The 26,641-nt window shown below is 40.0% G+C and overlaps 2 protein-coding genes and 1 long non-coding RNA gene across 5 annotated transcripts in view; 1 reads left to right on the top strand and 2 right to left on the bottom strand.

Moving 5' to 3' along the window:
• The window catches only part of DCBLD2 (discoidin, CUB and LCCL domain containing 2), a 419,219-nt gene that overhangs the window by 295,124 nt on the left and 97,454 nt on the right, over positions 1-26,641 (bottom strand). The gene's annotated exons all lie outside the window — the stretch shown is intronic.
• LOC143693391 (uncharacterized) lies at positions 7,105-25,636 on the bottom strand. The gene is made up of 4 exons (XR_013181029.1): positions 25,528-25,636; positions 20,440-20,498; positions 13,026-13,129; positions 7,105-8,789 (listed from the first exon to the last, which is right to left on the bottom strand). It is a non-coding gene; the product is annotated as an uncharacterized LOC143693391 (long non-coding RNA).
• Positions 25,482-26,641, top strand: part of COL8A1 (collagen type VIII alpha 1 chain) — an 86,112-nt gene continuing 84,952 nt past the window's right edge. Inside the window, exon 1 of one of the 2 annotated variants that reach the window (XM_077174329.1) lies at positions 25,482-25,608. The gene's annotated coding sequence lies outside the window, so the exon portion shown is untranslated. The remainder of the gene's footprint in view (positions 25,609-26,641) is intronic. The other variant, XM_054655112.2, reaches the window with a different exon arrangement.

The raw sequence follows: 26,641 nt of genomic DNA, 5'->3' as shown, positions 1-26,641 counted from the left end.
ATTTCTATTTCTTACCCAGAAGACACAGAGTGCCTAGTTAGTCCTCCTGCAAGAAGGGTCAGCTTGATGCCTTCACTTGGTGGCACCTGTGGCGTTCACACACAAGGAAAATGTCATCTTTTCCTTCTAATCATTTACAACCATTTGTTTGGTTGGGGCTAGAAAATTGCAGCTCAGTGTAGAAAAGGGCAGCAGGCTCTCAGGGATTTAAAGAGACATGGAATCTCTGACATGGAAGGAATTTCAGTGCAGGCAAGGAAGGATGAAGGTACAAGCTAGATCTAGGCATATGAGCATCTTACTCTTTCTACTGTTTTCCTAGCACATGTGAAAAGGATAAAACAAATAACATTTCCAAGTCCCCTGAGGTGAATCCCAGGACAGACCTACCTCCTCCCACAGTGAGGGATCTCACAAGTGCCCAAGTGGACAAGCCAATACAGCTGGGAAAGGCTCCCCTGTTATCCCTGTTATCTGAGCAACAGAGACACATAGTTCTGTCCAGAGCAAGGCCCACTGAGAAGCCGGAGTACTCTCAGAGAAATGTAAAACACTATTTATTTTGTAACTATGACACAATATTACATAATCCCCCTTACTAACAATCTTATATTGCCCTGAAATATAATTTTCCTACATGCTCAGTTCTGTAGTTCAGACTCAGCAGTGAATATTCATAGCTAGGTGTACCTGCACTGCAGCTATGATAGAAGCTCTGCAAATAATCCCAATGTACACAAGTTCAAGTATTTTTCTCTCTTCTACATACTCACTGGTTTAACTATATATTCAGTGACATTTTCACTATTTTAATGATTCCATAAACACATTTTTAGGATTCTTGCCAGGGCTTTTCCTACACGAAGTGCTTGCATGGGTATATTTTTGTGTGTGCTAGTTTTTTATGCTAAATTTTTCAGTGTACTATTCTTTCTGACTGCTTGATTGTCAGGAATGGCAGTCCTACACCAAGGTTTTTTTCTATGAGGCTTTCCAGTAACACAAAAAATTATATCCAGATGAATTAATGGACTCTGTGTTTGTTTAGTCAGCTTCCCCCCTACCTTAATCAGGCCTCTACACACATCACTTTCAAATAGAAACTCCAGGTGTAAGTCAGAGCACATGACACAGGCCACTTCACGAGCGTGTGATTATGTGATGCAGGTATCCTGCACTTTGGCTCACAGATCAGGATATTTCACCGAGAAAGAAGTGGATATTGGGTGAGGCCCACAGATTATTATCTGGGAAAAATGACAGCCAAGAAGGGTTATAGTAGTGGCCCATAAAATCATGACTGTTACAGGGAAATTATGATAGTTCTTCACTGTCTCTTCCACACAAGAATTATAGGCCAAAGTTGTTGCTAAAATTCAAATTCTTTGGGTGGCTCTGGCAGCAATAAGAAACGTTAAAAGCATTTGGGAAAACCATAATCTGTTTCAGAAATACATGTACAATGTGCTAGAAGCTCTCTGGAGAAAACTGGTAAGGTTCTTCCCAGTCACTACATAGAAATGGTTCCTTACAGCTTTTCTTTCACTTAAGGGAGTCAGACTCCAAGCAACAGGTAATATTACAGAATTAGACTCAAGTCCTCAATAGGTGCAAACAGAACTTGACTTGAGAGAAAGAGCTTAAAAATGGCTAATCAGGTAGGAAGACTGTGCACATCATGAAAAAATATATGAGGAAGCTAGGAGCACAAGACAGCTGTATTGCAGTAGCTGTATTTGAGATCAGTTGCAAACAAGAATGGCAAAATGCATCTCATTGTTCAATTTATGTCTTGCAAGTATTTACACAAAAATAATCAAATTTAGATAAGCAAGCCCTGAGTCCACCAAAAAAAAAAAAAAAAAAAAAGCCAGCCAGCAAGCCCCTCCCCAATCCAAGATGTTTGCTCATGGACAAACTGAGCAGGTAGTTCAGTATTGGAGCCTTCCACAGCAGTTAAAGCCCTGTTGTACACCTGGACATGTACAATAAGATCTGGACCGTGTCTCCATAGTTCTTTATAGAGATTTTTCCCCCTCCTTTCACTCATTTAACCACTATATATAATTTTAGGAAGATATTTCAGATTTTACTCCATAGAGTGCAATAGCAAATGCAACATTTTGTTTGTGTTCTTAGGTAGCACAAGGTATCTTTTGTGATGTGTGCAAGAGAGAAAATGAGAGCAACAAAATGATGGGGAAGGAGACAAGGAGGGAGGAAGCTAGAGAAGAATAAAACCCCTCCAAACAGATGGACAAACCATTGGAATTACCAGCCTTTTGCCTAATATACATTCAGTTCTCTCTTAACTACAGAGTCTGGACTTAGCATTGTTTCAATTTCTATATGATGGTTTATTCCTCATCTCCCTCTTTGGATTTTATGTGAAGACTTCTTTCTCTCTGGGAGGAATCATTAAGGAAATAGCTGCCCTTCTTTTAAACTATCCAGAAATGTGATCTGCAGTTACAGTCTCCATCACATGGGGAATAAGAATCTAGATTTATACTTTGCTCATTGGTGCCCTAAAAAGCCAACAGGATGCAATGTTCTCTCTTTGGTCTCCTTTCTTCCCTCTGCAGAGGCACCTTCTGGATGCTATGGAATAGGCTTGCTGTCCCAGACCCTGAGATGTGACCCCCTCTGTATGGCCTGCATGTTTTTCTCAGGCCATAGGGATCCTTCTGAGCCCCTGCAGCAAAGAACAACTCCCCTGCAACTCCCCTGCAATACATGTGCAGCCCAAATCTCTCTTCTCAATAATTCTTTAACTGTATTTACACTAATTTTAATTTACTACCCCTTTTCCTGTGAGTATATATCACCTCTCCCTAATAAAATGTTAAAGCATCAGTTTTAAGTGAATAAAAAATCGTATTGCAGATACAACTGAAAGTTCAACTATATTTACAAATAAAGCAATTTTGAACAGGGGATGAGATGGATTCTCCAAAGAAATGTCTAAATTTATGGCATAAAGATGCAAGAAGTTCAAGTTTTTAAAAAATGCTTCCTTCACCAATGTTTGATTGGCAACAAACCATGAAACAGTTCAATTTTAAAAAATGTCTAAATTATAGAGATTAAATTATGTCTGCTAAGAGATGTCCACAAGCAGTCTCACACATGCACACAGTAACTCTGAACTGCAGGAGTTTATCATTTGCTTTATTCTAAAAATTAAGAGAGTATTGGATCATGATTCAGAAACAAATATAGGGTTCTGTAAAAACTTTTTATAATAGTTTACTATCTTCTGATACTGGCCCTGATTCCCCATTTTACACCTGCATGCCTCAAAATTAGGATATAATATGAAAAGCCTGGTTTTGCAGTACCCTTCTCAACTACTGGAAGTCTGCACTTTAGCTAAGACCCAGGACTCACATAACAAGCCTGCTTTCTTCTCTTGCTAAAAGCAGCAATGTGCCATCAGTAGAATCAAACTTATTATCTAGAACTTAATAAGTTTCTCTCCTAACATCTATTTTCTTAACTTACTAGGATAGTAATCTGATTTTTTTTTTGACAGGTGAAGTCACTTCAGGAAGAAGAGGGAAACTGAAAGGTAGGGCAAAATGTCATTTAGAAATTGTAACTTTTTTTTCTTCTTAATATTATGGGATTTATCTGATTTCTATGAATCTGAAAGATAACATGAAGTGAGTCAGAGTTTCTGTAATATTTTAAAATATAATTTAGAAAATACCTTTGGCACATATTTTCTTTTTCCAAGAAACACATTATTCTTAACAGCTCTACCAACAAAGGGCATAAACTGCAAACAATGCGCAACTGGAAACACACAGAAACGTACAGAAGAAGATGGACGTGGGAGACAACAGAAAACAACCACACTTTTAAAAATTATGTCCATGTGAGAGGAAGTAACGTCCAACATGAGGATTGAATACATGGGAAAACCTGGAAATATTAACGCTGAATGATTTACAAGGAAAAAAATAAATACTGAATGTGGCTGGACAGTTCATAGGAATAACTTAGGTCCTTTTAGTTCAGAATGGATTCCTGAACAGATCTGCATTCTAAATTATTTAGGTAACTTTTTAATATGAGTATATTCCACTTTATAGACTGCACACAAAATTTTCATAATCACAATGGCCCTAACTACATACTACTCAAAGCATGCAATGTCATTTACAGTGTTTGATGCTGATTCTCACTCTGTATAACTCCCAGTGCAACACAGAACTCTGTAAAGTTGACTGTACAGATGTTCCAACAGAACCAGACTAGTTGAGATCCTTCTGTAAATAAAGAATTTATATGACAGCAAACTCTGCTTTTTGTTAATCCCAATTTTGACCTTTTATTAATTTGCCTCTTCTTTGTAATGTGCTTCTACATACTTCTGAAGGCTTTTAGTGTCCCCCCCTAAACTTTCTCTTTCAACCAAACTACCCAAGCTCTTCTACATTTCTCATAAGTAAGAAGTCATAGACCACTGGGACAATTTTCTGCTGTATTCTGAACCCTCTGCCTCTGTATAATCGTATCTTTAGAAGCTGGGTGCCTGAAGTGGGCCCTTGTCAGCTCTGTGGACAATGTGAATAGTTTCTTATGCAGAAAGACACCTTTTTGCAGAAACAGTCATGTTTTAAAACTACTGTGTGTTATGTGAACAAACAAATGCAAAAAGAGAGAAGGTGGCACCCCAAATATTCAGATGGTAAAAGCCAGAACTGGTCTTTTTTAGTTTAAATAAATTAATTTTCTGTCTCTGGATATCCATAATCTATGTTTTTATTTTGATCAACCTGTGTTAAGCACCAACTGAAAGACAATGAATAACCAATCAACAGGAACACACTGAACCGATTTAACTGCTGCACATATATCAGTCCTTGCAAGTTTCATTGGAAGTTGCTGAGCAAAAATTCAAATACTCCACCTAAAAAATAGCAGGATGTTTAATACTTGGGGAACTAAATTAAGAGCTATAAGCAACCGCTCTAACGACTCACTATTAAGTCTTTTACATCAACCCAGCATAGCACAGCTACATATGTACATGCACACGTAAGAAAATGCACTCCCCCAATGCTAAATCAAATAATTACATGGAAACAAAACTCAAAACTTATGTTCATTCTTATTAAAAGGTCACAGATTTTTTTCCTCATATATAGTATCATTTATTCTCAATTGTTTTAGGAATGTGGAAAATATTGTGACATGAATTGCAATTTGGGAGCATTAAGAAAGTTAAATGTTCATATTCAGGAAACACCCTTGATCCTTCTTCTGTAGCCAGTGTGCACAGTGCATATATTTTAAAACAACAGATTTAAATATAACTGCATTCCCATTTAACTTACTAGCCAATCTACAGACTGTGATTGGTTCCCAACTTTCATTCTTAAGTAAATAAATTAATACATATGTTGGAAGTTCCCACACCAGATAGTCACACTTGAAATACACTATTTCCTTTCCTAAAAATCCTAAGTTCAGTCAAACAAGGGGAAAAAAATCTCTTGAGGACTGTCCTAGGGTGACGTTATGATGCTTGTATCCCCAGTCGTCTGTTCTGTTGGATATGTTCTGTGCCTTCAAGACTGGCTCTAAAAAGCGAAATTTTGTTTTGTTATCAGCCTGCTCACTCCCCCACTCTCCCTCTGTGTCGGCGGGACACAGAGATGGGGCAGTGCAGCCTTGCTTTCACTTTGCTCTTGCTTTTTGCTTTTACTTGTTAGTTAGTTTAGCAAGGCAGTCCGAATTTTCCCTGGACTGTTTTTCTTTCCCTTTTCTTGGAACCACTCGAACTTGCTCTGGACTGGGACCTGGGAAACACCAGAAGTTTGCACGTTGTGGCCTGCAGCAGCCATTCCCAGCTCCGGAGGGACCGACTGAAGAGTGACCACTCCCAGGAGAGACTTTCTGAATTTGTAATCTCTTCAGAGCGGTGAAAGAGTCTTGTCATCTGGTATTGTTCATTTTGTGTGCTGGGGGGTGCTGTGCCTGTTAAATAAACAGGTTCTTTCCACTTCTCTCTGAGGAATCCCTCCCGAACTGATTGGGGGGAGGAGCTGTGTGGGTGGGCTTTCTGGAGGGGCCCGCTTTGGAGGTTTTCTCCCAAATTTGCTTATACCAGGACAAGGACCCTCTTATTTTCCCTACTCATAAGTCTGGAAAAAATATGCTGAAGGAAAATGAGCTCAGAATTGTACATGAGACCTTTTTTGATTGACAATGAATATTTGATGGGTATGTTAATGTTAGGGTTTTTTGGCAGAATTTCTACAGAACCTAACTGTAATACAGAATTTCTTCCTGAAACAGCTTTATTTGAGGGAAGGTGTTGGAAGTGCTCAGTGCCTTTCCAAAATTTGCCCTTTTAGTAGTTTTTAGAGGGTTGGTTGGTTTTTGGTTGTTTTTTTTGTTTCTTGGTTTTTTGGGGTTTTTTTGGGTTTTTTTTGTTTTTATGTAAGAGATCCATAAATTTGTTAGCAAAGTTTACCACAATTTCAGCAACTTCAGCAATGGGAGTATGACCCATTGTAGGGATCTCATTGACAAAAATAACCCCCAACAAAAAAGAGCAAAAAGTGCTGTCTAATAAGAAAATAAATTAATAAGACATTTCTGAAGTATGGCCATATTTGAACCCTCACGTTGTAATTTTGAAAAGTTGTGGACTCCTAAAAAAAGTTACAAAAAATATAACAGGATCAGCAAATTTCTGGAGTGTTATCTGACACTCACTCTGTCTTGTCTCCTCCTGTGGATTATTCCACAGTCAGAAACTTTGATCAAGTTCACCTCTTCACTAGTTCTCATGAACTTCAGCCTGAAATTTGCTGCTCCAGAATCATAAAGTTGGCCTACAGAGACACAGTTTGGAAAGGCCTGATGGAAACTGGTCCTCATGAACTGAACACTATGAAAAAATAAATGAAATCACTTTTTGCTGTTACCACACTGTGGCATTTGCTATTATTGTACAACTTCACCACCTGCAATATAGAGGGAAGAAAAAAATAAAATGTTTTTTGCTGGGCAGAGGAAGTGAGTTTGAAGGTAAGAATCAGAGTGTAAGACAAGAAGTGGTAAAAAACTTTAAAACAGTCTTAAGCAAATGGACAAACCTAGATTTCATGCAAAAGAGTGCATTATACAGCCTTCAAGCTACCTGCAGCTTCATCCCAGTTTGATTTGTTTACCATAATTAAAGAAACACTAAAAATTTTAATTTGCTTCAGGCAACATGACTGGAATTTCAAAATACATCCAAGTGCACCGTCAGTCAGTTCACAGACAACAACAAGTTGGTGAGTGTCAATCTACTGGAGGATAAGAATGCTCTGCTGAGGGGTTTGGACAGGTTGGATTGATGGCTGAGGGCAGTTGCATGTGGTTCAATAAGGTTCAGAGTGCCAGGTCCTGCACTGGGGTCGCAACAACCCCAGGCAGCACCACAGGGTGAGGGAAGAGTGGTTGGAAAGCTGGCTGGCAGAAAAGGACCTGTGGGCGCTGGTGACAGCAGCTGAACATGAGCCAGCAGTGTGCCCAGGTGGCCACGAAGGCCAATGGCATCCTGGCCTGTATCAGCAATAGTGTGGCAAGCAGGACCAGGGCAGGGATTGTCCCTCTGTACTCAGCACTGGTGACGCTGCCTTGAGTCCTGTGTCCAGTTCTGGTTCCCTAAATTCAGGAAAGAAATTGAGGTGCTGAAGCCTGTCCAGAGAAGGGCAATGAAACTGAGGAAGGGTCTGGAGCACAAATTCTATGAGGAGTGGCTGAGGGAGCTGGGGGTGTTTAGCCCGCAGAAAAGGAGGCTCAGGGGGGCACCTTATTACCCTCTACAACTGCCTGAAAACAGGGTGTAGTGAGGTAGGGATCAGTTTCTTCCCTCAGATAACTAGTGATGGAATGAGGGTTTTTGGGGTCCAGCTAGCTGCCGGGGGCCCCAAGACTGGGTGGGTGCCGTCAGGTCCCCTCCTTGGCATATGTTGCCGCAGAGAGATCCAGCCGCGGCCATGCGCTCTCGTAGCCCCAGATGTTTCAAACTGACACAGCCGGACAGAGAGGTCTCGGGAGGCTCCGGTGAAATTCCAACAGGCTTTATTTTCGGGAAGTCCGAGGGCGCCGACGGGGGAGGAAAATGGGGTACAGTTCTGTTGAAGGGTGCCGGAGCTGGGGTGTCGAGCCCCGAACCCGGCCGGGACTTAGGTTTAAAAAGGGGAACGGAGTAGGTGGGCTCGGGGTTGCCCTTTGACCATTAGGACAGGGGTACAGGGGTGGTCTTTTGTGGGGTGACTTGAGTACACCAATCAAAAACCGGGGAGGGGATGGTCTTTCGAATAGAAATCCAATGGGAAGGTGGAGAGCAGGGAACTTTCTAGCACAAAAATTATGTTTTACATTTGATTGATTGCTTCATCCCAGGGTGTCCCAGCTTCATAATCTTTGCCCCCTCCCCCCACATCAGAATAAAAGGAAATGGGCGTAAATGTGTTTAGATTGGTTATTAGGGAAAAAAATCCTCATGGAAAGGATTGTAAAGCCCTGGAACAGGCTGTCCAGGGAAAAGGTTGAGTTGCCATCCCTGGAGATATTTAAAAGATGTGTAGATGTGGCACCTGGGCACATGGTTTAGTGGTGGGCTTGGCAGTGCTGGGGTAATGGTTGGACTTGATGATCTTAGAGGTCTTTTCAAACTGAAGCCATTCTGTAATTCTGTATTCTTCTAGCAGTGCATCTTACCCTCCGAGATGTCAACAGAAGAAGGGCTCAGTACATGATTTCTTTCTTCCATAATACTAAGCAAACAAATTAATATGAAAATGTTATTAAAGAAAGATTATGGAGAAAACCAGCTGATAGTTCCAAATCATTAACAAAGTACATATGACAATGCCCTTCTCATTCAAAACTACTCATCATAACAGCCTGAGAAATAATGCAGTCATGGTTTTTCCTCCAACACCAGAAAAGTAGAAAGAATCCTCCTCTGACTTCTGCTGGCTATCCAAACCAATAAGTGAACTAGGTTTCCAAGAGTTTCTCTGGAATGTATATCTGATTAGACAACATTTTATCATGCAAAACTGTGATAAACCATGGCACAGACATAGAGGTGCAGCACATTTGACAGCATTTTGCACCAATTTTTTCTTCCCTGAGTGGTTCTTTGTTCAAAGCTGCCTCCGTTTTGTTGCATGGTAAGAATATACAGAGTTGTCAAGCAGCAGCTAACTTGCCAAACAAACTACTTCCTTCTATACTCAACTGTGTACACCCAGTTCATTTCTGAACATCTCTGGGAGGAATTACTCTAGAATTGTTGCTGGGAAGCCTAATGGAGCTTCAGAGAACTGACTCCATCAGTTTAGAAAATCAGAACAGAACACAAAAAACCCCCCCCAAAAAATATGCAAATAGAAAGCTCCTTCAATTCACATAAACTTCATCTGATGTCTGTGGGACAAAACAATTTTGGCTTAGAGCTTATTCAAAAGTTAACAGTAACATAAAAACATTGAACTGTTTGAGAAAACATAACACTTGTTCACTCCATCCAGTCCAACATAAATAGAAATAAATGCTTTAAGATATGAAGGGCCTTTGCATTTGGATGGAGTAGAAAGGCTTTCACATAACATGGTATGCTGAGAATTAAAGCTTCAGTAGTTCAGCCTGCCTTTTCTTGTTGCAAGTGCACAAATGACAGATGCTGGAAGAGTTCCTGTTCTTTTGTAAAATAAACAACCTTGAACAGAGCACTCACAGAAATAAAACATCAAGTTCTCTATACTTTTAAAAGTTTGTAACACCGAGTTTGGACACAGAGATGGGACTATAATCAGTTTGATAAAGAGTCTAAAAGTATTCTAGTGCAAAAGAGCCACATTGTTAGAATGGCGTAAGTCTACATATCTCCCAGAGGAGAATGTAGGGTCTGTACTAGACACATTACTCTCCTTCTCTGGCAGTGGAAGCACACTGTTATTAAAAAGATAATTATGGATGCCTCACCTCCCTGACATTAATATAACTGGCCTGAAGTAGGAGAAAAATTCTGTGAAAGAACATGAAATGTTCTTTCCTTTTACCGATGTTCCTCTTAATATGTTGGCCAAAGGGAGATTGGAGATGAAGCATACTGGAAAATCCTTTCTGCAGGTTGGTTTCTAGGTTGCCACTGAAGTCTCTCAAAGAGACAAACGCAAGTGAAAAACAAGCTTACTAGTATCATCTTAAATGCAAAAGGTCTAAGTTAAGTAAGTGGTGAACTTACTCTCCTGTCATTGGTCTAGCATTACTGAATGCATTAATGAAGGCTACTTAAAGCTTTGGATAGATTAAATTAAAATAGTAATCACTGATCTAACTCCTCCACCTATATGAAAAGGATGAGAATGTATCCATTACATAAAATGAGACAAGTTTATACAACCAAAGAAATTGTTATGAACTTAGAGTTGTCTGAATTTCTAGAGTTAGGAAAAGGCCTTTGTCCAGAATACAATACATAGAAATGACTATTTTCTATTCAGTGTTTCAAGGTAATATTTTGAATGGTCACTAGAAAAGAGGGTTTCTTTCCAGATGAAATGCCATGGCAAAAAAAGAGACCAAAGTATTAATTTGGGAATGCATGCAGAAATGCTGATGTGTCATTAAGCATTTCTTTTTTTATTCCTTCTCTCCTCCTGGAGAACATGGTGGCAAGCAAATTTCTTACTCAATAATAAAACTTAAACAACTTGAAAAGTCTGAAGAGTGCTGAAATTTACTCAAGTGTTTTATGTGCTCACCAACATCAGAAAAAACTTTTCATCTACACCAGAACTTTTGCTGTAGCTGCTGCCCAGTAGCAATGATTTCAAAGATCAGATACAAGCTGGGCAGAAAACTCATGTCTTCTTCATCATATTGCTAAGATGAACTCAGAGAATTTTTTTCCATAATTGACTTCTCTTTTAGAAGCTTACCAAAGTACTTTGTTCTTAAAAAAATAGGAGGGTGGGGGAGGGCAGGAAGAAAACTAAAATAGGGGAAAAAAACCCTGTAGGGGTCCTTCACTTCCATGAACTTAGCCAGCCTATGGTTCTTGGGAATAGGTTAACATTGTTTAATGTCTACACTAAAAGAGAGCAATGGAAACACTGAACTGTGAACCAGAATCAGTAACTTGCAACTTAATGCAACTTAATATATAATAAAAAAAATGGGACTGATGAAAGGTCTGCAAATGGCATTGAGCTGACAGGCTCTTTGCTGAACACTCCATAGGCCATGCTCTGATCTATTACAACAAAGTAAGAAGATTGAAATAGAATGAAGAATTGAAAAGCAACTGTACCAAAATCTGTGAGCACTGCCAACCATGTCTCTGCTCAAGCTCCTATTTTTCCACAGTACAACTGAGAGGAGAAGCTGCCTGGCTTCCTTCATAACACATTCGCAGGAGTTAGAGTAAAAAAAATACTGTGTCCCCCCAGCACTAAAATTTTAGGCAATTTGAAGAAAATGAGGGATGTTGCTACAAGACCTATTTTTGCCCGCAGTAAATATGCAATAGAACTATGTTTTCCCCAGTCCTAAAGAAAAAAATTGTAATGATGTTTGGAATCAAATTCCTATTAGCGATTTTATCATAATATTAGGCAGTTTGAACATTAATGAAGATTAAAAGTTTATTTCTGCCTTTTTACAGCCTTTTTTTTGTGTGCTGAAGGGAAAATAATTTATAAATTATGTAACCAGGATATCAAATTAGTCTATTATTTCAAAAATTATTAATTGTGTAGTTAGGAAGTGAGCAGTATCTGTGAGATAAGGCATAAGACCCAAGCAGTAGAGATGGATGAGAAAACATGAACATTTTTATTCAGGTTCTGTTTCATTCCCTTTTTAACTTCAGTGTCACTGGGCAAGTATTTCCTTTGATCATAAATTTATTTTCCTAAGGATGCTATCTATCATTTGAAACAGAGCGCAAATTATCTTTCTAAAATAATTTTTAAAAAACCTACACAATCTTTTGGCAGAAAGTTTTCAAAGAATATACATATCTTACAGACAAAATGTGTGCCACTTGGTTTCATTACATAAAATTTCAGGAAGCTTATATAAAATATTAAAAATACACACACAGAATGCATAATACTGCCACCAAGCACATTCTGGTGGAACGGAACACAAGTTTTATTTAATCCTCAATCGTGTGTTAAAAGGTTATGACTTCCATGTTTTATCTTGGTTACTTCTCAGAAATGGACAAACACTAGGTTTGAATACAGAGACAATTTATCAGGTTTGATCATCATCTGGGCCAATGTCCCAATCTCTGAAATACCGATGAACTGACACCCATCTAATCTGAACTCCTGTACAATATCACCTGAGTGGGAACTCAGTATTTTTGTACAATGACATAGCAATACAGCATCATTAGGAATATTAGAAGATCTTTAATGGAATCAATTCCTGCTTGAATTACACTGGTTATTACACTGGTGGGTGTAACAGAATCAGCACAGTCAAGACATACAAAATGGCATTAGTTACAGTTACAGTACAGTCTGTATCAATTCTTTTTCTTTTTTCAATTCAGCCTCTATCAGGTGACTGCTAAAGAATCAACCTTGTAATACTGTAGTAAACATTGTTTGAGGTAGACGTACTTCCTCCACACACGGTAAGGCCACGGGTGTATGCTCATCTACAATGCAAGATCTGCATTTTCAAAATGTGTCCTGATTTTTGTATCCTACACTGGATGGCACACAGTGGTTTTGTAGCCAGACCACCCCACTGGCACTAATCTACAGATACAAATGTGAAAGGCAATATCAGACAGATTCTCAGTATCATGCAGAGAAAACTTTGAGAACTGTTCACTCTCTCCCATTACTCTCCCCTCTAAGTTTATGAATCTACTATTTAAAAAAGAAACCCATCAGCTAACAATACTCTATAAAAACTGCAATACTTTCACATCTAATTCTTTAAAAGGCAAACTTGCTGGAAAGACTTTGAATAAAACTTACAATGATGGGAAGCATGACAGAAGACAGAACGTTGCCTGAAACCACAGGTTAATAAAATATACCACTGGTGAAATGGAGACGTTGGTGTCTGTGGTCCTACAGTCCTACAGTCAAATAAGATGAAAAGAAGAATATATTTACATGAGGTTTGCATGGGATAACAGAAAATTACCTGTAGGCTGTTCAGCATAATTTTATATTAACAACCACCAAAACAAAACCCTGAAATGTTTTCCTCTTTCCTGAATCATGAATTTTTTACATTTATAGCTGAAATTTGGAAGTGTTAACTTTTACCTCGCAAGGCGGCTATTGCCTGTGTTATCCCACTTTATGTTAGGAGGCCTCCTTCTCATACTTTTTGGGTTGTGTTTAAAAACAACATTGACACCTTAACCTTGATAGCTAATCTTCTGCCATCACCATTCTATCCAGCTGTCTGGGGACTCCCCTCCTTTGACAATATTGTCAAACAGCAAGTAGCCACCTACCCGAGCTACTGCTGTGATGCTACATAAACAGTCATTTATCTCCAGAGGTTCAACCTCCCAATCTATCCATGGTTATTCTTTCCACCCCCAATACTTTAGCTCACATTATTTTAGCTCTGTCACATTCAGGGCAAACTGGGGGTAATCAATTCCTTTATGGAACAAATGTAGGAATTTTGGTTTATCTCCTTTTAAAAGACCTAGAGTGAAATGCATGCCACTTGTACAGCTATAGTTTTCACCTGTCTCTTAAGGATGATGCTACCTCTGTTATTGATTGCTCTTTTGCCATATACTTTGTATGCCAGAACTAATTTAATTTAATAGAAGACTCTACTACTAAACAAATTGACAGAAGACTCATTGAAAAGAAAATGTGCATCATTCTCAAAAGTGTCATGAACCATCTATCCAAGTTTGAGTACTTCATTAAATTGATTCTGTTACTAGCAGTTCTGTTCTGCACTGTGTATAGACCTACCCTCAAATAAAGCAAGTACCTGATACAGATTTTGGAAAGGACAGGCTGCCTCAAACAATTCTTTCAAGTTCATAGCAAACCAATCTAGATATTTTGAGGCAAAAATTGAGTAAGTGGGCTAGAGCGCTGGAGGGTCTTATTGAAAAAGTAGCTTTATTTTTAAAAGGCAGATGGAAACGGAAAGTTTCGACATCACTCCTGGTCATAGGAATATGACAACCTTTCCTGCCATGTGTCCACATTGAATTTACTGTCCAGCCTGGCAGTGTGCCCTGAAATCCAGTTGATCATATGATGACATAATTCAAGTTTCCCACAGATATTTTGGTAAACTTTCATCTACTAAAAGTCTTATTAAGGAAGATAAGTGTTGCAGTGACCAGAAACACATGGGTCCTGGGACAGGGCAGCCATGGGTGTGTTTAGAGATTGGGGAACAAGAGGCTGGAAAGCAGTCCTGTGGAAAGAGACCTGGGGGTCCTCGTCAATGGAAAAGTTAAAATCTGAATTAGCAGTGCCCTGGCAGCCAGGAGGGACAGCCCTGTCCTGGAGGGCATCAGGCCGAGCATCATAGCCAGGCAGGGGAGGGAATTGTTCCACTCTGTTCTGAGCTGGGGCAGCCTTGCTTCCAGTGCTGGGGGCAGTTCTGGGTGCCACAATGTAAGAAGGATATGAACCTGTGAGAGAGCTTCCAGGGGAGGGTATGAAGATGGTGAAGGGCCTTGAGGGGATGCCATATGAGGAGTGGCTGAGGTCATTTGGTCTGTTCAGCCTGGAGAAGACTGAGGGGAGTTTTCCAACAAGTGGATATGCAGGGGAAGGAACCAGTCTCCTCTCTGTGGTGTCCAGTAACAGGACTCGAGGGAATGGCCTGAAGTTGTGTCAGGGGAGGTTTATGTTGGATATTAGGAACAGGTTCTTCACCCAGAGGGTGGTTGGGCACTGGAACAGGCTCCCCAGAGAGGCAGTCACAGCACCAAGCCTGGCAGAGTTCAGAAAGTGTTGGACAAGGCTCTTGGGCACAGGGTGTGATTCTTGTAATGCCCTATGCAGAGACAGGAGTTGGTCTTTGGTGATCCTTGTGAGTCCCTTCCAATTCAGAGAATTAATAATTCTATGAAGTCTCTGCATAATGTTGTAACCTCATCAGATAATCTTCCATATAATTTCATCATGATGGTGCTTTAATAAATATTAATATAGGTCTAATACTTTTTATCCATGTTATACATTGGTATTTAACACTTGTAAAGTGCTTTAGGATTCCCCAAAGGAAGGAATTAAAGAAAACCTTTAATTCTTTTCTTCTAGAAGTATAAAAAGGTAAGGCTATCCTTGAGTCTGCAGTACTGTAGGATATGTGATCAGTGTGATAGGGGGACCAGGAAAATATTAAAGATAGTCTCTGAAAATGTTAGGCTTTGTGTTTTGCCAGATCATTGCACCTGCGTAAGCAGTATGGTAAATGATGTAATTGTTAGATGTGATGATTGTTTAGTAATTAAATATAATTATTGTATAATCATAAGAAAAATCATGAGAAACTATGTTAGAAATTTCAGGGGGGTCACGAGGAGCCATGCTTGGCTGAAATCTATGTATACAATAGAACAATATAAGTTTATATCATTAACATGAAAGTTATATAACGATAGAATATAAAAACATGTTCATCCCAAACCCATGGTGGAGTCAGATTTGGGTTGGTAACCCCTGACACCCAGAGCTCTTCAATAAAAGCACCTACATATAATCATTCTTGTGACTATGTGTTTCTGAACACTAACATTTTGGCGACCCAGGTGGGACCCTGTGAGTGCTGCTGAGTGAGTTTGCGACTTGATCATGCTCCAAGCCGGCACCGAGGGATTCTCGGGGGGCTCATCGGCCGTGACCCACCTCTGCTGCTCACAATGTCCCCGGGAGAGAGGTAAGGTGCTTTTACTTTGGTTTGGTTGCCTGCCAATAAGATGCAGCGAAAGCTATGCTTGGTTGGGCTAAAGGAATTCCTGGTGGTATCGCCTAGGCACCGTTCCATAAGACAATCATGAAAAGCGTTGCAGGTTCAGCATTGGTGGCATATTTTTGGATGGAGAAGCTCAAAGGGATTTTTGGCTGCAATGCCTCCATTCTGCAAACTTCTCCTTTGGGGTGCTTATTAGCACATTGGAAACAGGGTAATTTTGGGGAAGAATTATGTAAAGCTAAGTTGATTGATTATTGTAATGCATGGTGGCCAGAATACGTCTTGGAGAATGGCGAAAAATGGCCAAAGTACGGGACTCTGCAATATAACACCATTTCACAGTTAACGTCATTTTTTAAGCAAGAAGGAAGTGTTGATTTGTTTTTCTATTTGCAGGGAAAGCCAGAATGGCAGGATGAATGTGGATTAATGGTGGTTAGAGCATCTGCAAGTGGTAAGTGTGGGGTTTGTGAGAAACGTTGTCTAGAACATTTAGCGTTGAAAGAAAGTCTGAGTAGGGAAAAATTATACAGATATTGATTTACAGGTAGCTCCAATAAGACCAAGAGAACCTAGCCCTATCTCACCTACTTCACCTGTCCCTATCCCACCGTCTGCCCCTACCTCACCTAATCCTGAACCTGTCTCATCTAATACACCCTTCTCTCTTTATCCTCCTTTCCCACCATCACCTGATCCCTCTTCCTTGGAAGATGAGCAAAACCTAACTGTGATAGAAAGGAGGGGGAGGGATGCAAGTGAAAAAGATAGCAATAGTAATGAATCCGCACCACCGGTATCCCACAGAACTCGAAGTCGGTCAAAGCTTGCCCCGGTCGTGGGCAGACAAAAGCGAACTGTGATTGCCCCCTTGCAACAGGGTGTAGGAGTGGAAGGCCTAGGGTTTGTAAAAGTGCCTTTTTCTCCTGCAGATTTAGTTATTTGGAAACAATCAGCCGGAACTTATAAAGAAAATCCTGATAAGGTGGCACGAGTAGTAAAAATGGTTATAAAAACTCAGAATCCTGACTGGGATGACATACAAGTAATTTTAGATACTTTGATGGATTCTACTGAGAAAGAGATGGTACTTAAGGCAGCCAAAGAAAGGGCAAGGGAGGATATCAGAAACGGGCTCATAACAAGAACTGTAGATGAAAATTTCCCAATTGAGGATCCAAAATGGGACCCTAATTTATCTTGGGGTATGAGGAAACTACAGAGATATCAGGAGTGGATCCAAATAGGAGTTCAGAATGCTGTGCCCAAAACTATGAATTGGTCTAAACTATATGAGGTTCGGCAGGAAAAGAAAGAATCTCCCACTGTGTTTTTGGAGAGGCTTAAGGAGGTAGCAAGGAAATATACAGATCTCCAAATAGACACAGAACAAGAAAAGGTTCAGCTCGCTCTCATATTCTTGGGCCAGTCACAGGACGATATCAGGAGGAAATTGCAAAAATTAGAAGGGGAGGAATTAAGGAATCTGGATAAACTACTTGAGGTAGCCTGGAAGGTATATACAATCACGAAAGAGAAGCTAGTAAAAGGCAGCAGCAAAATCTTTTGGCAGTAATACAAGGAAAGGGGAACCCAAATTTCAGGGGACGTGGCAGAGGTAGTCATAGTAGAAGACCAGTTATGCAAGGGTTAAGCCTAAATCAATGTGCGTATTGCAAACAGGAGGGGCATTGGAAGAGAGAGTGCCCAAGCAACTTGAACAACCGGTTTCACCAGGGCAATCAGTTCCAGCAGGAAAACGTTGCCAAGGCGATGGTCTTAGGCGAATATAACAGCTGACTGGACGTGGAACCTGTAAAACAGGTTCAAGAACCTGTCATAAATATACAGTTAGGGCATAAGGAGGTCAAATTTCTAGTAGATACCGGAGCTACATATTCTGTGCTAAATGATCTGCAAGGACAAACTGGGGACAAGCAAACAACAATAGTTGGGGCTACAGGGAAAGAGGAAAAATGGCCATTCTTGCAACCCCTAGATTTGTGTTTAGGGAACAAGGTTTTAACACACGAGTTCCTATATGTACCTGAGTGTCCAATTCCGCTTTTAGGGAGGGATTTGCTAGCGAAACTTGATGCGGTAATAACCTTTGAAAATGGGGAACTTATAATGAAAATACCTGAATCAAAGACGGGACAGATTTTAATGATCAAAGAAAAACCTGTTCCCTCTATCCCTAGGGAGATAGAAGATGCGGTGATTCCCTCTGTATGGGAAACGGATATACCAGGGAAATCTAAATTGGCACAACCAGTGCATGCAGAGTTTAAAGAAGGGGCAAGGGCTGTACAAGTCAAACAGTATCCCCTAAAACCAGAAGCACAACAAGGAATACTAAAGGTTATTGATAAGTTCTTGAAATACTGAATTCTAGAAGAATGTGAATCAGAATTTAATATAGCAATATTTCCAGTAAAGAAACCAAATGGTGAATATAGATTAGTGCAGGATTTGAGAACAATAAATAAAATAACAAAGGACATGTATCCAGTGGTAACAAATCCCTACACATTGCTGACATCTGTAAAAGAGATATATAAATGGTTTACTGTAATTGATTTAAAAGATGCCTTTTTTCTGCACACCCCTTGACAAAGAAAGTAGGAAACTGTTTGCCTTTGAGTGGGAAAACCCAGGGAATGGAAGAAAGATCCAGCTCACCGACCCTATTCGGAAACCCAGCTGGCAAAGGAGCTGGAGATTTGGACCGAGAATGGGCAAGTACCAAGAGACCAATAGCTGTTGTTGCAGTATGTTGATGATATACTAATAGCTACAGAAGAAAAAGCGACCTGGAAAAGGCACAAATTGCTCAACAGACTTTGATCTACCTGGGATGTGAAATTTCACAAGGGCAACGAAAACTAGGTACTAACCGTATCCAAGCTATTTGTGCAATTCCAGAGCCCCAGAATCTACATGAGCTGCTAGTCTTCCTCGGGATGGCAGGATGGTGTCGCCTGTGGATCATGGACTATGGACTGATTGCGAAGCCCCTGTATGAAGCTCAGAAGACGCAGCCATTCATCTGGTGCAAGCCACAGAAAGAAGCCTTACTAAAATTAAAGGAAGCACTGACAACTGCTCCAGCATTAGGGTTACCTGATCTGTCTAAAGATTTTCAGCTGTTTGTACATGAAAGGCTGCGCCTAGCACGAGGAGTCCTGACCCAATGTCTGGGAAGCTGGAAAAGGCCGGTGGGCTACTTTTCCAAACAACTTGACAACATAAGTGCCGGGTGGCCTTCATGTCTGTGGGCAGTCGCAGCCACTGTGATGCTGATACAAGAAGCCAGGAAGCTTACTATGGGAAGGCACAAAGATGTCTATGTACCATACATGGTGACCACTGTCTTAGAACAGAAAGGGGGCCATTGGCTATCTCCAAGCAGGATGATAAAATTCCAGGTAGTCCTGACCGAGTAGGATGATGTCACATTAAAAACAACTAACCTTTTGAATCCAGCTTTGTTCCTAGGTACCACAACTGAAGAAGGCCCATTAGAGCATGACTGTGTAGAAGTAATAGAGCACACCTATTCAGCAAGAAAAGACCTGAAAGACGTCCCACTAGAGCAGCCAGAGTGGGAGCTCTTTACAGATGGGAGCAGCTTCGTGGAAAACAGAACCAGATATGCTGGATATGCGGTAACAACAGTTAGTACAGTAGTGGAGGCAAAAGCATTACCACCAAATACATCTGCCCAGAAGGCAGAACTGGTTGCTTTAACCAGGGCACTAGAATTAAGTGAAGGGGAAAAGGATAAATATATGGACTGTCTCAAAATATGCTTTTGGAGTGGTGCATGTAAACGGAGCACTGTGGAAAGAAAGAGGACTATTGTCTTCTCAAGGTAGGCACATTAAACATCAAAATGCAGTCCTGCAATTGATAAAAGCAGTATAAAAACCTGAACAAGTAGCAATTATACATTGTAAAGCACACCAATCAGGAAACTCCAAAATCTGTGAGGGAAATCGAAAGGCAGACTGGACAGCCCGACAGGTTGCTCGAGAGGTGCAAACAACAATGGCATTGATACCTTTAAAGCTTAATGTATCCCAATTCAATTTGCCTCCAAAACCAAAATATTCAGTAGAAGATGAGAGACTGGCACGTTTGCTAAATGCACAAAAGAATTCAGAAAGATGGTATGTGACTGCACAAGGACAGATAGTGGTACCCCCCTTGATAATGAGAGAAGTTCTACAAATCAAACATAACGAATGTCATTGGGGTGCAGAGGCATTGGTAAAATTGCTAAAGCAGAGTTTAATTTTGGTACAGATGTTAACAATGGCAAAATCAGTAATGTCAAAATGTGATATCTGCTCGAAAAACAACCCAGTGACTAGACGACAGCCATAGCTAGGAAGAATTAGGATAGGAACAGAGCCAGGAGACTATTGGCAGGTAGATTTTCTGGAATTGCCAAGAACTTGAGGATACAAATACCTGTTAGCCGGAGTTGACACATTTTCTGGATGGCCAGAGGTCCTTCCCTGTAGCACAAACTGAGCAAAGGAAACAGTTAAGTGGTTACTACAGGAGATTATTCCCAGGTTCAGGCTACCCCTAGGGGTATCATCAGATAGGGGGCCCCATTTCATAGCTACAGTAGTAAGAGAGGTAAGTAGATTGCTGGGGATAACTTGGGACCTCCACACACCGTGGAGACCCCAGTCAAGTGGACAGGTAGAGAGGATGAATCAGACACTAAAAAGGCAAATCAGTAAAATTTGCCAAGAAGCCAAATTGTAGTGGCCCCAGGCTTTGCCAATAGCACTGTTAAGGATTCAGATAAAGCCTAGGAGTGGGATGTCAGTCAGTCCTTATGAGATATTGTATGGGAAACCATATGAATCTCCTGACCCTAACCCTAATGTACACGTCACAGGAAAGCAGGAAGTGTATAATTATGTTCTGTCTCTCGGGAAAACTTTAGCTCAGCTCCGGAGCATCTTCGTGTGGAATAAACCGCTGACTCTCGAGAATCCAGTTCATAACATACATCCAGGAGATGAGGTGTAGATTAAAAACTGGAATGAAGAACCGCTGAAAGAAAAGTGGAGTGGACCTCATCAGGTACTGCTGACCACCTTTACAGCAGTCAAAGTAGCCAGCGTGGACCCCTGGACTCACTATACCCAAGTGAAGAAAATTCATCCTGGATCATGGACTGTGTAAACTGTGGAACCAACAAGGCTGCAGATAAAATGTGTTTAATTGCTTTGAGAATGCTGTCAGTAATTGTGCCAATGTTATGGTCATTAATGTCTTTGGGATGTGGAATGCAAAAAGATCAACTAACCACTCTTCATTCTAGAATGAAGAGAGAGGTACAAGCAGAAACACAGGTGATAAAAGTTTCTAATGCAGTTCAAGCTGAGAATGATTGGATTAGTCAAAGTCTTTGCCAAAATGCAAAACATCAGTAGAATAACTGCCTGTCTGCCAATACCAAAGGCAGCAGGAGACCCAGTAAATTGGGGAATCATAACATCAAAACTACCTGAAATACAAAAGAACAAAACAATTGCATGCAAACAGGTACCCGAGTCAAGGCAAGTAGTCAAGGAAACTTGGGAGAAAATAGGAACATGGATGAAATCTATAAGCCAGAAAGACTGTATTCTAAGTGATGGCACACTAGGAACCCCTATGGGAGAGTCAGGAGGCATCACACAATGGCAATGCTATTTGCCGCACTATAAAAAGATTATAGAAAATGTTACAGAAACCACTCTGGTATGGAAGTGTGAGGCCAAGGATCAGAAAGATCAATAGAGCCTTGGGACAGTGCCTTGGTCTGTGAGTATACTTCAAAAATTCCAATATATAGCAAACACCCCTTGGTGTATTAAGTGGGAAGGCTCCGAGAATGAAACAGATCCAGCAGTAACGCACACTGCCACTAGTAGCAGATCGAGGGCAGACAAAGTAAGTTGGTGGGCATGTAATAAAACTTACGACTGCACTTCTGATGATGCAGAGATAAAACAGATGCCACCCCTGGCAATAGCTGTACAAATTGGTTGTGCTTGCAGAGGGATCAAACATAAACAAGGCAGAGTGAATTATAAAGTAGTTGTAGGATGTACCAGGAGTACAGTCCGAAGTCCAGGGCAATTTGTATGGGCAGCAAGCGATGGTACCTGGACAACACATCTGCCTGTGGACAGGAAAGTAAAGGAAATTACTTTGGGCCTCCCAACGTTATGTCCAATTTGGAAAAAGTCCCCATATAATGGAAAACATGAACTTCTGCAGATAAGAGCAAGACGAGAAGTTCTAGACAATGAAAATCTAGATGACACTTGGCAAGAACCCTCTAGTGGAGTGAAATTTGGGTGGGCCCTAGAGTCTTTGCTTGGTCCTATAGCAAACTATCAGAGTAGAAGATGCTGTACAAACTTACAGGTCAGGTAGATAGACTAGCAAGAGTCACCCAGGAAGGATTTAAAGAATTAAACGTACAATTACAAGCCACCACAAAAATGACTTCACAAAATCAATTAGCCTTAGATTTGTTACTCCTGAAGGAGCATGGAGTATGTGGATTTTTAAAGGGATGGATTGATCATTGCTGCGTTCACATCCCAAATGTAACTGCAGATGTAGAATATGACATCAATCAGTTGAAACAAATAGAGCATGAAGCACAAGAAGAGCAAAAGGATTTGACTACAAGCTGGTTAGGCAAAATCTTTAAAGGGTTAGGGTGGAATGTGAGGTCATGTATTGAATCTGTCATTAAGAGTGTGATAATCTTACTAATTGTATTCTTAGCAATTTGGTTAATTTACAGCATCTTAAAAGGAGAGATACAGAAGAAAACATCCTGGAACCAGAAAATAATAAAGGCACTGACACAAGATCCACGCCCACCATCTTCTGGTTTTCCAGTTCGTGATAGCATCCACGACAACGTTTACATCAACCATGGATTTGAAGAACGTCAAGTATAAATTGAGAAATAAAGGACTGTATCAAGTGAAAACATTTACACCTATAGTGAAGTGAAAATGCTTTCAAAGGGGGAAGAATCATAGTGGGACCCTGGAAAATGTTAAAGATAGACTCTGAAAATATTAGGCTTTGTGTTTTGCCAGATCATTGCACCTGCGTAAGCAGTATGGTAAATGATATAATTATTAGATGTGATGATTGTTTAGTAATTAAATATAATTATTGTATAATCATAAGAAGAATCATGAGAAACTATGTTAGAAATTTCAGGGGGGTCACGAGGAGCCATGCTTGGCTGAAATCTATGTATACAATAGAACAATATAAGTTTATATCATTAACATGAAAGTTATATAACGATAGAATATAAAAACATGTTCATCCCAAACCCATGGTGGAGTCAGATTTGGGTTGGTAACCCCTGACACCCAGAGCTCTTCAATAAAAGCACCTACATATAATCATTCTTGTGATTATGTTTCTGAACGCTAACAAGTGTATGCAACCCACAGCGCAGGGAGAAGTATTGACTCAGTTCTGAGATCTGAAGTGGTGCTTAGCACCTGAAGCTTATGGTCAGGAGTTTAAAAAACAAACAAAAAATATACCTATACAGCTAGTCCTTTACATTCAAACTTTCATTCCCAAGATAATAAAAAAACAGAACTTCACCTCCTGAAGGTATTGAGTTTATAGAAATATCCACTGATTTTAGAAGAGACCTACAAATAGCTCAGCAATTTTGAGAGAGCAGAGCAGTTTAATCATGAAACAAGGATGAGGGTACCTATTTACTCTCTAACTTCTGCAAATCTCAACCTAGATTTGTCTAAGTACATAATCATCTGATTATTTAGATGCTAGCTGAGTAGAATTCCACTTTATGCATATCACTTAGTCACTTGAAACACTACCAAGTGCCATAACTGAACTAACTACATAAGCTTATTGCAGTAAATTGTACCCTTTCTTTCCCTATTCCCATGTTATAATTAGTTCGTGTAGCCTTCCTGGAAGCATGCTGTAATCTCTTCACAGCAGAACTAATTTGTTATTGAGAACTGTAAAAATACTTCAAATGCTGCAGAAATAACAAAATAAATAAATTATTTTCCCAATTAGTTGCAATAATGTATAAAATGCCCTAGCTAACAGCAAATCAATACCGGTGAGAAATATTAGCAATTAAACCAGTCCTTTTCAGTTTGACAATTCCAAATCTCAGAGGCTACATCACCAGGGTTATGCAACTTCTTTTGCCACATAACACTGTCATCCAAGTTGATGGGTGCTTGATTTTTAAGCCTTTTTGTAAAAAGACAAGACTAAATAAAGTTGTATGCAACTCACTATATTCAGATCAATTCACTCAGTACTGCTTTTTAAAAAAAACATCTTACAACTCCTTAACCAGTGATCAGTTTGGCCCTTTTGCAAAAGAAGTAACAGATATCATATCTCATCTCCACAAGCTCTGCTACAAACTTATCTCAACTCTATAACTAAGATACTAATTCATTTTTCTACCTGCTCTTTGTCAGATTTTAAGTCAGGATAGACTTTCCCTTAATTGCACACTACTGTTCTCCCCTTGCTGTTCTATCTTTCCAGCTTTCTCAACCTATTACGTGTTCCAATATGACACAGATTTTACTTGTGTATTATGGAAAATAATACAGACCCTGATGCCTCATGCAGGAAGATACATAAATAGAGAATTAGTGTTTTTTAGATGGGTACAACTGTTTCACCTGCAGAAGTCAGTGTCTGCAATCTGTGCCATCCACTCTTCTGAGTGGAAAGCAATGAAAGAGTTAAAATGAACAATGAATGATTTCACACAGAAACCACCAGGAATGCATATTCCTACTGGTTTGTCTTTTTGGCTACATTTGCCTTTTGAGAATACCAGTTGGTAAAACTGTTTAGAACTCAGACACAGTGAACAATAAAACTGCTCTGAACTAAACTGCTACAAAGTCAGTGTGTAGATGGAACGCATTACAGCTGCTTCAAGAAAAAGCTGTGCAGCTCAGCAAAACAGAAACTTAGGAGGGTTCCGGAGCTGAGATCTAGCAGATGTTTGGAATATAAAGGAAGTCCAATCCTTGAGAAAACAGACAACTTCAAAGATCAAGGGGCTGATTCTTCATAGCTATCCCTTTTCAGAAAGGGAAACATTGACCTTTCTGATAAAGATTTTGTATTAGTATCTCATTGCCTCAAAAATCCTTCCAACAGATTAAGTGAGACCTAGTAGTATTGTACTGCAACTGGAATAATACAGAGATTCAGATTTAGAAAAATAAATACAGTAGAAAATCTTCAGTTAACTACATATTCACAGAAAAACAAACAAAAAACCAAACCAAAACAAAAAAAACTCCAGCAAATAAATCCAACACTATTTTTCATGTATATGCCATCCAGCTTGCTTTTCCTCCCTCTCTCTGTTCCCAAACAGCAAAAACCTCTGCAATGCCTCCTGAAGGCTGTCTGCCTGCTATCTTCACTGCCCACCTACCGTAGGGAGCAGCTCCTCCCACCTGCACATAAAAGCCAAGTGCATACTACCAGCAGCAGATCAGAGCACTTTCTCAGTCCTCTACTGTTTTGAGCCAGTGATCTTCTCTCCTTGGATCTTGTGTACTCAAGGTAAGATTACTGCTACTTCAGGTTTCTGTTCTACCCAGCTATTGTGAGGAAGTCTTAATGTGAACTCGAGCACTGCCTTGCTGGGTGGTGCTGGCTCCCCCCCCCGCCTTTTTTTTTTCAGATGTAGTGTCATCTGACGTTTAAGTTAGTAACAGTCTGTTGTTTTAGCAGAGAAATAAAAACAGATCTTGCTGGGAAACACTGTGGCTGGGAAAAGGTCTTTTCTCCTTTTCTGATGGATTTTGAAGAGATTAGTATACCCAGACCAATTACAGCGATTTACTATCCCTCTTAATAGTCTCCTTCACAGTCCAGTCAAGTTATGGGGAAAAAAAAAATCACTGTAAAGCTTCCTTAAATTCTGTTTGGGGGAAAAAAAAAAAGTGGTTAGTGGTAATTTAAGGAAGGAACTGGGTTTTATTGCTAATATCATTGACTAGACAGATTGAGACAATCTTGGGACTGAAGTGCATCTTCACAGGTTTCATTGTGTTTAAAAAAGGTGTGATGGAATTTAAGCCCTCACAGAAGCACAGTAATAAGACTAATGGAATTCATTATCTAGTACCAAATATACTTAAAGTAGATATTTTACAAGCAAAGTCCTGTTTCTTGGAACAACAGACCATGTGTCTCTATGAAACTTTTAGATCAGCTTGTTTATATTTTTCTGCAGTTCTCCCACACAGGCATTTTTAGCATTAGAGGAAGGAATAGTTGAGTGCCTTAAAGACAGCTACTAAAGAGTTAAAACATTTAAAAGTGGTTTCAAAACTATATTTGCATTCCCATCCATCCATCTGTCCATCCTCACGGAGATTAATCTATTAGTGACCAGTAGCGGTTTTTCACATTGTGTGAAACAGTGTACTTTTAGCACACACAGTCACCTGTTTAAAGAAATTCCATCACAGAAATCCTAATCCTACAATGCCTCTCTCCAGTGCTCAGAGAGGAGGGAAAGCATGAGCTGCCAGTACCAGCAGTTAATGCTACCTGTAAATGCAAAATACAATCTTCAGTTAAATAGTGG

Source organism: Agelaius phoeniceus, chromosome 2 (genome assembly GCF_051311805.1).
Source record: "Agelaius phoeniceus isolate bAgePho1 chromosome 2, bAgePho1.hap1, whole genome shotgun sequence".
In the NCBI taxonomy this organism is placed as follows: Eukaryota; Metazoa; Chordata; class Aves; order Passeriformes; family Icteridae; genus Agelaius; species Agelaius phoeniceus.
The sequence above is the reverse complement of the archived record's forward strand: the minus strand, read 5'-3'. Positions and strand labels throughout refer to the sequence as shown.